We start from the raw sequence: 8,308 nt of genomic DNA, 5'->3' as shown, positions 1-8,308 counted from the left end.
TCCCCTCCTCCCTTCTCCCTCCCTCCTCCCTCCCTCCCTCCCCCCCCTCTTCCCTCCCTCCCTCCCTCCCTCCTTCCTTTCTTCCACTTCCCCGTGCATCTACTGCGGGTAATGTATTATAGGAGTCTCTTAGAGACTCAGCAATGAGCAGACAGCAGTTTCCATCTGGAAACATACAGTCCCGTGGAGGGAGAGATGACGAATGTCACTACAGAAGAAACGTCTAGGAATAAGAGGCTTCCAGAGGAAGTGAGAAGAGAGCTGAGTCTTGAAGGAATAGATGCTTGCCAGGTGGACAGTGGACAAGGAAACACGACAGCCAAAAGCAAAAATGTGCCACTGCAGCCTGGCAGTGAACAGCCTGGAGTTTATTAAGGGACATTTACATGGAGGCACATCCTGAGCACCTGCAAGATGAAGGGTACGTCCCCCACACTGCTGGGCAGGCACCGAAAACTGACATAAAACAGAGCAGGGTAGATAGGGCAGATGTGAGCAGACCCAGGTATGGGGAATGCTTGACTCCATCAGGAACCAGCACACCACAAGACAGTGGGCAGAGGAACTGGTTTATGTAAGGTGGAAACTATTGATTTTGATCACAGTCTCAGAGGAGGTTTACAGGAAGCAACCTCTGTTCTGGCCTGGGTCTGACTGGAGGGTCCGGCAGTGGTCATGTCACAGAGCAGTCTCTCCTTCCCAGGTGGAAGTAGCAGAATTCAACACACAGACATTGGATGGTAAAGGATATTGAAGTGTTAACTCAGGGGTTGGGTACCATCCTCTGGTTTATGATGATCCAGAATTTTGAGCGAGAAAATGACAAGGTCAGAAAGATCAGATTCAGATGGAAGTGAACAGTGACTAAAACCAGGGATCTCCAGATCTGGGAGCTTATTTCAATGGTCTCAGCCAGAGATGCCAAGGACTTAAATTACAGCAGTGCAAGGGGTGAAGGATGGAGGCTGGGCATGAGAGATATTTAAGGAGGCAGATGTTTCAGAACTGATTATAGATGTTTGGGGACTTGCTGACTAATTGTGCCCCCTCTGCCTGGTACCCCCATTCCATCTAGCAGTCTCCTCTAGTTCCATGTCCATGGATTGTGCATGTAAGTTCTGTGCCTTCTCCACTTACTTACTATTCTTAATATTCCCCTGTCTATCTTTGTACCTATGAATTATGTTTCTTAATCCCCATACATTTTCCCCATTTTCCTCCCAGCTGATAACCCTCTAAATGATCTCCATATCTGTGATTCCATTCTTGTTCTGCTTGTTTGCTTAGTTTGTTTTTTAGATTCAGTTGTTGATAGTTGTGAATTTGTTGCCATTTTACTGTTCATAGTTTTGAACAACTTCTTTTTCTTAAATAAATCCCTTTAACATTTCATGTAATAATGGTTTGGTGATGATGAATTCCTTTAGCCTTACCTTGTCTGGGAAGCACTTTATCTGCCCTTCCATTCTAAATGATAGCTTTGCTGGATAGAGTAATCTAGGTTGTAGCTCCTTGCCTTTCATCACTTTGAATACTTCTTGCCAGTCCCTGTTAGCCTGCAAAGTTTCTTTTGAGACATCAGCTGACAGCCTAATGGGAATTCCTTTGTAGGTAACTCTCTGCTTTTCTCTTGCAGCTTTTAAGATTCTTTCTTTATGTTTAATCTTTGGCATTCTAATTATGATGTGTCTTAGTGTGGTCCTCTTTGGGTCCTACTTGTTTGGGGTTGTCTGTGCTTCCTGGACTTGTATGTCTGTTTCCTTCACCAAATTAGGGAAGTTTTCTTTCATTATTTCTTCAAATAAGTTTTCAATTCCTTGTTCTTCCTCTTCTTCTGGAATCCCTATGATTTGGATGTTGATATGTTTGGAGATGTCCCAGAGGCTTCTTATAGTATCCTCCTTTTTTTTTTTGAATTATTTTTTTTCTTGCTGCTCTGGTTGAATGCTTATTTCTTCCTTATGTTCCAAATCATTGATTTGAATCCTGGATTCCTACCCTCCACAATTGGTTCCTATAGAGTTTTCTTTATTTCATTTAGTGTACTTTTCATTTCTTCGTAGGTGTTTTTTATTTTGTTGTCATACTCATTGAGTTCTTTGAGCATTCGGATAACCAGTGTTTTGAACTTTGTATCTGATAGCTTACTTATCTCCATTTCATTTAGTTCTTTTTCTGGAGTTTTGTTCTTTTCTTTCATTTGGGCCATATGTCTTTGTCTCCTCATATTGGCAGCCTCCCTGTGTTTGCTTCTGTGTATTAGGTAGAGCTGCTTTTACTCCCTCTCTAGTGGCACGGCCTATTGTAGAATAGACACCTGTACATTGTGTGGGGTGGAGTCTTAGGTAATTGCCAGAGCAGGGCAACCCACTTCACTGCTTTGTGGCTCCGTGTGGGGGCAGGGCTCAGAGAGAGGACACTGCTGCCGCCTGGCTTCTGGAGGTTTGCCCGGAGCTTGCCTTGTGTGGCTGGCACCCTTCCAGCTGCTGCCCTGGTGCTGAGTTCCAGAGGGGGTGTCTCTGCGTATGTGTTAAAGTCCATGTGGGTCCTTTAAGGGGAGTCTCCTAAAAATAAGACAGTTTCTTCCACTGCCCTGATCCCCACTGGTTTTTACAGCCAGAAGTTATGGGGCTTTATCTTCCTGGTGTGGAACCCTGTGCTGTGCAGTTTGACCTGGGGCTGGAATCGCTCACTCCCAAGATATCCCTCCTGATTTTTATCCACCGCACATGAATTCGGGACTGCGTGCTCCTCCACCACCACCTCTTTGCACCTTACCATGTCTCTATACCCCTCTGCTTGTCTCCGTGTCTTCGCCCCTCCTATCCATCTGGATGAATGTGGCTTCTTTAAGTCCTTGGTTGTCAGACTTCCATACAGCTCAATTTTCTGATGGTTCTGGGTGTTATTTGTTTCGAGGTTTATTAGTAGTTCTTTCTGTGGTTGCAGGAGGAGGCGAAGCGTCTTTACCTATGCCTCCATCTTGACTGGCAGTCCGACATTCACCAATTTTGGTAAGTTTTTTTTTAAATGCATGCTGATATGACAACTGTTACAATTCATTCTAACAACATTGTTTAGCATGAAGTTAAAGACAACGGAGCACTATTAGGGTCATCTTACAGAAAAAAACAAACAAACTTTTTGGCCAACCCACTAGTTCTTAGCCTTTCGGTACTTGTGACGCAGGAGGGATTCCACAGGGGGAGTGTCACTAGGCAGTGTCTGGGACACTGGGTCATGTGGCATTGAATGGAAACCAGTCCTGCATCCTCAGACACCTAAACACACTCATACTCTCCTCCAATAGTAATACAGTAAATATCACTGTATCCCATTGGTTGTATATTTTGTGATAACTTTTGCCAGACATGAGCTCTCTGCTCTGTAAAATAAACAAATTGAAATAGGCAATTACTAAAGTCCTTTCAGCATTCTGTGAATCTCTTACTTTACTAAGTGTCAGTAAACCTTTTCAAAGATAGGAAATGTAAGCTAAAGGTAACACAAATACCTTTACGCTGCTTAGGAGGGTCTTCCTTGTTCTGTGAGCCCCACCACTGTCCAAAAGTTGATTTCCCTTGGTTGCTGAGGGCCTTTTGTTAAGGTGACAGTTTTAGCTGATGCAGCTGAGGGTATAGGAGAGCGAGGAGTGGGGGCCGGGGAGTCTTTGAAGTGGATCGCTTCGGCAAGAGCTGTTGCTGTGCTGTGTGTCCCTTTCCCGTCAAAGAACTGGGATCAGAAGACAGTACACTGATCCGACCACTTGGAGAGAAGTTAGGGGGCTTGGGCCTTCGTCTGCCAGGCTGCTGTCTGGGGAGCCTGGGCTGTGAGTTCCGGACTGGCCAGCTGTGAGGAGAGCTGCTTCTGTGTTGGGTTTGGCTTGTTGAGCCCAGGCATGTATAAGGGTTTCCTGAAGGTCAAAGGTGAACCACCCGAGGTAGCTAACATGGGGTCATATTAGGTCCTGTCCAACAGGGCTGCCTGGGGCATGGGGTGGGGGCCCCCCAGTGTGAGGAGCAGCTGCTGAGAAAGCATCTGCCAGAACAGGGCCTGTTCTTCTGGGGCAAGGAAACTATTGGGTAGAGGTCCAATAGCTTTCTTCAAGCATATGTCATTTACTTTTATAAAATAAAAAATAAAAGGTAGAAGGACAATAATTCGACAGTCTTTTATTTGATCTCTGCTTGTTGAACCCAACAGCCATAAGAACTGATTTCTTTCACAGTCATGCCTGTGAATGCCTGTAGCAGTGCATTGTTACCTGCTACTGATAACAACATGAGATAGGGACACAGTTTGTTTGAAGCATCTAGATAGGTTCATTGTGGTCCACACCATCACCTCTGCAGGCCCACTCTCACCATAGAGATGCTCCCTCACTCCCTGGCCTGGGCCGTGCCTGCCTGCTTGTGTCTTCTCTCCCCAGGGAGAGAAGGAGGCAGACAAAGAAGAAGACTTAGCCTTCCCTTTTCTGTCATATGATATTATGGCACATCACCGTGTAGTGACCTCCCCTAGTAGCCAAGAGAGAGCAAGTGGTTCAGTCGGGAAGGCAGAAGGGTCAGAATGGATTCCCTCCCTCTCTCCAGTGACCACCTCCTCTTCTCAGTACCCATTTCCTCCCCTGCCCCCCGGCCCCTGCCCTGTCAAATGAACTTAGGCTCAACTTGATTCTTTCTGAGGAACTCTTCTGCTTATAGCAGTAAGTTTCTTTCTTTTTTTCTTCCTCAGGGGCTGTGTTTCTGCAACTGGGGCCTCAGATTCTTCAGGAAATTACTCTTCCTAAACCACCCACTGTGTTGTGCTTCCCACTGGCATTCATGCTCTGCCTCATCTTACTGGTCTCACCATTGCTCTGCATGTGCCCAGTCTACAGCACATCTGGCCCCTTAATGCCCATTGCACACACCATAGTTCTTCTTCTCTCTGCCTGGGGTCTCGTTCCCTCTGAAACTGGAGGTGGGGGTCTCTTCCACCCCATGCCATTTCCGTACAAGTCCTGTGCATGCCTCAGGACCCTTAGCACACCTCCCTCTCCTCAAAAAGCTCTCCTCATGTCCTCACATATTTCTGCTGAGTCCCCTTAGATTGAGCACTGTATCCCACACCACTTGACATTGTAGACTTGCAGGGGTGGTTGGCTAACCGTCTTATGAATGTTCATTCTTTTCTCTGTGAACAGGGTTCGTATTTCCTACCAGAGATCATAATGTGTACTTTTAATTTATCCTCCTTAACACCCAGCAGAGAGTTGGGTATTCAGCAGGAGCTTAATATGCAAATATTGACTTAACTCCGTGTCCCCTTTGTAAGTGTTTTTTTGTAAGTAGCACAGAACAATGATTAAATTCACCTGCCGGGAATTGCAGGCTCTCTGGTACCCTGGGATTTTGGAGTAACTTCATCTGTTTCCACAAGAATGCTTGGGGTCATTCTTACTTTGTTTTGACTATAATATGCTATGTTTATCTCTTCAGGCAAGTCTCTGCCAAATACATTTTTTTTAGTGTATTAGTACAGGTTGCAAAACACATTCTCCACATTTGCTGAGTTATGTGAAACTAGCTTTAGGGTTTGGATCCACTTAAGTCCATGAGATTCTGGCACACATCTTGCTTCTGACATGGTCAGGGGGAGGCAGGGGAAGGCAGGGGGAAGTTTCCAGAGTTTGAATTAGGTCAGTCCCTCCACAAAGAACACATTTTCTTTTGTTTCCTCAAGTGGCATGTCATTTAACTGAGGCATTCCCGTAGTCAAAAGTCCATGGTGTCACCCAAGCCCGATTTCCAGCGACCGATAGTCAATTCTGTTCAAGTCCTTCATTAACTCAATTAGCCATTCATTCATTCATATATATATATATATATATATATATATATATATATATATACCTGCTATGTGCCAGCTACAGCTGTAGGCCGTGGGGATTCAGCAGTGAGTGAATTCAACAGTGAGTTATGAGAAGTCGCAGGAGATGAGGAGGTGTGTGAGGTGTGTGGCTGTGATGGAGGAGGGTGGTGGTGGACAGGGGAGAGATTAAGACAAGCACCTGACTCTAGTCCAGGGCAACATGCAAGTTAACTCTGAGACAAAGGAGACAGTGCCCATGATTATCCTGGGGTAGAATGAAGAAAGTCTTTATGGAGGGAGTGGTGTTTTGATGAGTTTAAAAAATGAGTGCTGATCATTATTTTTTCTCCGCCTCAAACCCGTTCTTTTATGCTCTGCTTTCTGATGCTGGCCCTGGGACTCTGCAAACCTCTTCTCCTTTGCCAGCCAGAAGCCTGGGAAAACAGGAAGGTGTGTTCCTCTCCCTGTTCACTTCCTGTTCCTCTCAGCATCGTGCAGCAAATGTCCTCACCCCAGCAGCCATGCCATCACCATCGCTGGTTCACTTGGATAGTGGTTCTGGCACCTGAGCACCAATGTCTCCATGCTGCCTTAGAGAGACCAGCCCCAGCCAGCTGGCACCCTCCTCAGAGACGAGGTGCCAGCTCTGCATGTTCCCTCCAGGCTTCTCAGGTTCAACAATCCCTGTTCCTTTCCTTTGTCTCTTCAGGTCTGGTGGTGGTAGCTCCTTCTGCAGCCACTGCCTCTGACATTCTGTGTTCTCTTCTTGCCTTTTTGGAGTCTTTACTACTCACCAACAATTTTTAATGACAAATTTTCTGTGTTAAAATAACTAGGGAGTTGGCACCAGAAATGCTCTATGGAAATGACACTCAAAAGTCAGATTTGGGTGGTGGTTTGGTCATGTCCTTGAACTCGAACGCAGTGCTGAACTTTCTGACAGTAGTGAATCAGGATGCAGTAATCCACCACAGAGTAACCGTATTATCACCTGTGTTTGATTGTGAGGAAGTACCTACTGAAGCAGGTGTCTTGGGGGACCCCATGGCTGGGACACTTACCTGTGTGACAATAGTCATGGCCAGTGGGAGGGAAGGCTACTTCTGAGCATGCTGAGGCTCTTACAGAAGAAAAGGACAGGCTCACATCTTTAGACTCCCAGTACAATTCTCAGTCAGAGAGCCCGAGAGCTCTTGTGGTGGACCTATAAGAATCTCTTATTTCTTATAGCTTCAGAGCTAACCTTGCTGATAATCAGAGCAAATTTTACTTTTTCAGATTTTAGAATTACAACATAAGCTGCACCCCCAGCCTCATCAACCTTTCAATGAAACTGAGAATCTTGAGCCTTTGGGCCACTCCAAGGCTCTCTTACAGTGGAAGCAGCCCACCTACCATGTCTGAAGGTGTGAAAGATTCTGCAATAACCTCACTGGGGGCTCTTGCTTTGCAAAAGGATGGCTGTGCTTCTCCAGGTTGACCCTTGCCCACCCCTCGTGGCCATTAGACTCATAACCAGACTTAGACCTCAGCCTGCTCCAGGGCCACAAGTGTAAAGTCTGACTCAGGAGCAAAGAGTAAGGTGGGTTTGAAAGATGCTTGGATCCCAAGCAGGCAGATAACGATACATATAGACAGGAAGATGGGCTTATTCAGGAAGCAAACTGTCAATCATACAATTACTCTGGAACATAGTTACAGGTAGGAATGGAAAAGTAGGTTGAGACATACTGGAAGGCGCCTTGCGTGTGATTTAATGGAGAAAGAAGTAGCAGCAACTTCTGGCCAAGATGGAGGCATAGGTAGGCACACCGTGCCTCCTTGCACATCCAAGATAGAGACAACAACAATACAGAAACAGAATAACAACCAAAACTGACAGAAAATTGATCTGAATGCAAGTCGGACAACCAAGAAAATAGACGCATTCATCCAGACTGGTAGGAGGGGCGGAGTCAGGCAACCCAGGCGTGGAGAGTAGAGAGCGTTGGTACCGGGTGTGTGAGGCATCCGGGGCACACAAGACTGCAGTAGGTGGACCCTGAATGCGCAAGTGGCAGCTGGCAGACCCCGGCTGAGGGGTGGCAACCGGCAGACCCAGCGAGGTGGCGATTGTGAAGAAGGCACTGCGCACAACCCAGGATCACAGCACTGGGAAATAGACCCTTGGGGCACTGATTGAGGACACCTGTGGGGATTGAGGAGCAGCCTCTCAGTAGAGGTCCTTGGAGGGTCCCATGGCGTGCACAAGCCCACCCACATGGGAATTGGCACCAGAGGGGTCCAGTTTGCTCAGGGGAAGCAGCGGAAGGGACTGAGGTCCCATGGAGAGCGAAGCAAGTGCCATTGTTCCCTCTCGGACCCCGCCCCCACATACAAAGTAAAAACCCAGCGACTAGGTTGCCCCGCTCTGGTGAACACCTAAGGCTCTGCCCCTCATAAGTAACAGGTGCAA

The 8,308-nt window shown here is 46.7% G+C and overlaps 1 long non-coding RNA gene across 1 annotated transcript; it reads left to right on the top strand.

Moving 5' to 3' along the window:
* Nucleotides 1–112: 112 nt before the first annotated feature.
* LOC123818324 lies at nucleotides 113–5,327 on the top strand. Its single transcript, XR_006785608.1, has 3 exons — nucleotides 113–421; nucleotides 2,950–3,014; nucleotides 4,735–5,327. It is a non-coding gene; the product is annotated as an uncharacterized LOC123818324 (long non-coding RNA).
* Nucleotides 5,328–8,308: the final 2,981 nt, after the last annotated feature.

The sequence above is a fragment of the Phyllostomus hastatus genome, unplaced genomic scaffold, assembly GCF_019186645.2.
Source record: "Phyllostomus hastatus isolate PE091 unplaced genomic scaffold, TTU_PhHast_1.1 phas_contig_283, whole genome shotgun sequence".
Classification (NCBI taxonomy): domain Eukaryota; kingdom Metazoa; phylum Chordata; class Mammalia; order Chiroptera; family Phyllostomidae; genus Phyllostomus; species Phyllostomus hastatus.
The sequence above is the reverse complement of the archived record's forward strand: the minus strand, read 5'-3'. Positions and strand labels throughout refer to the sequence as shown.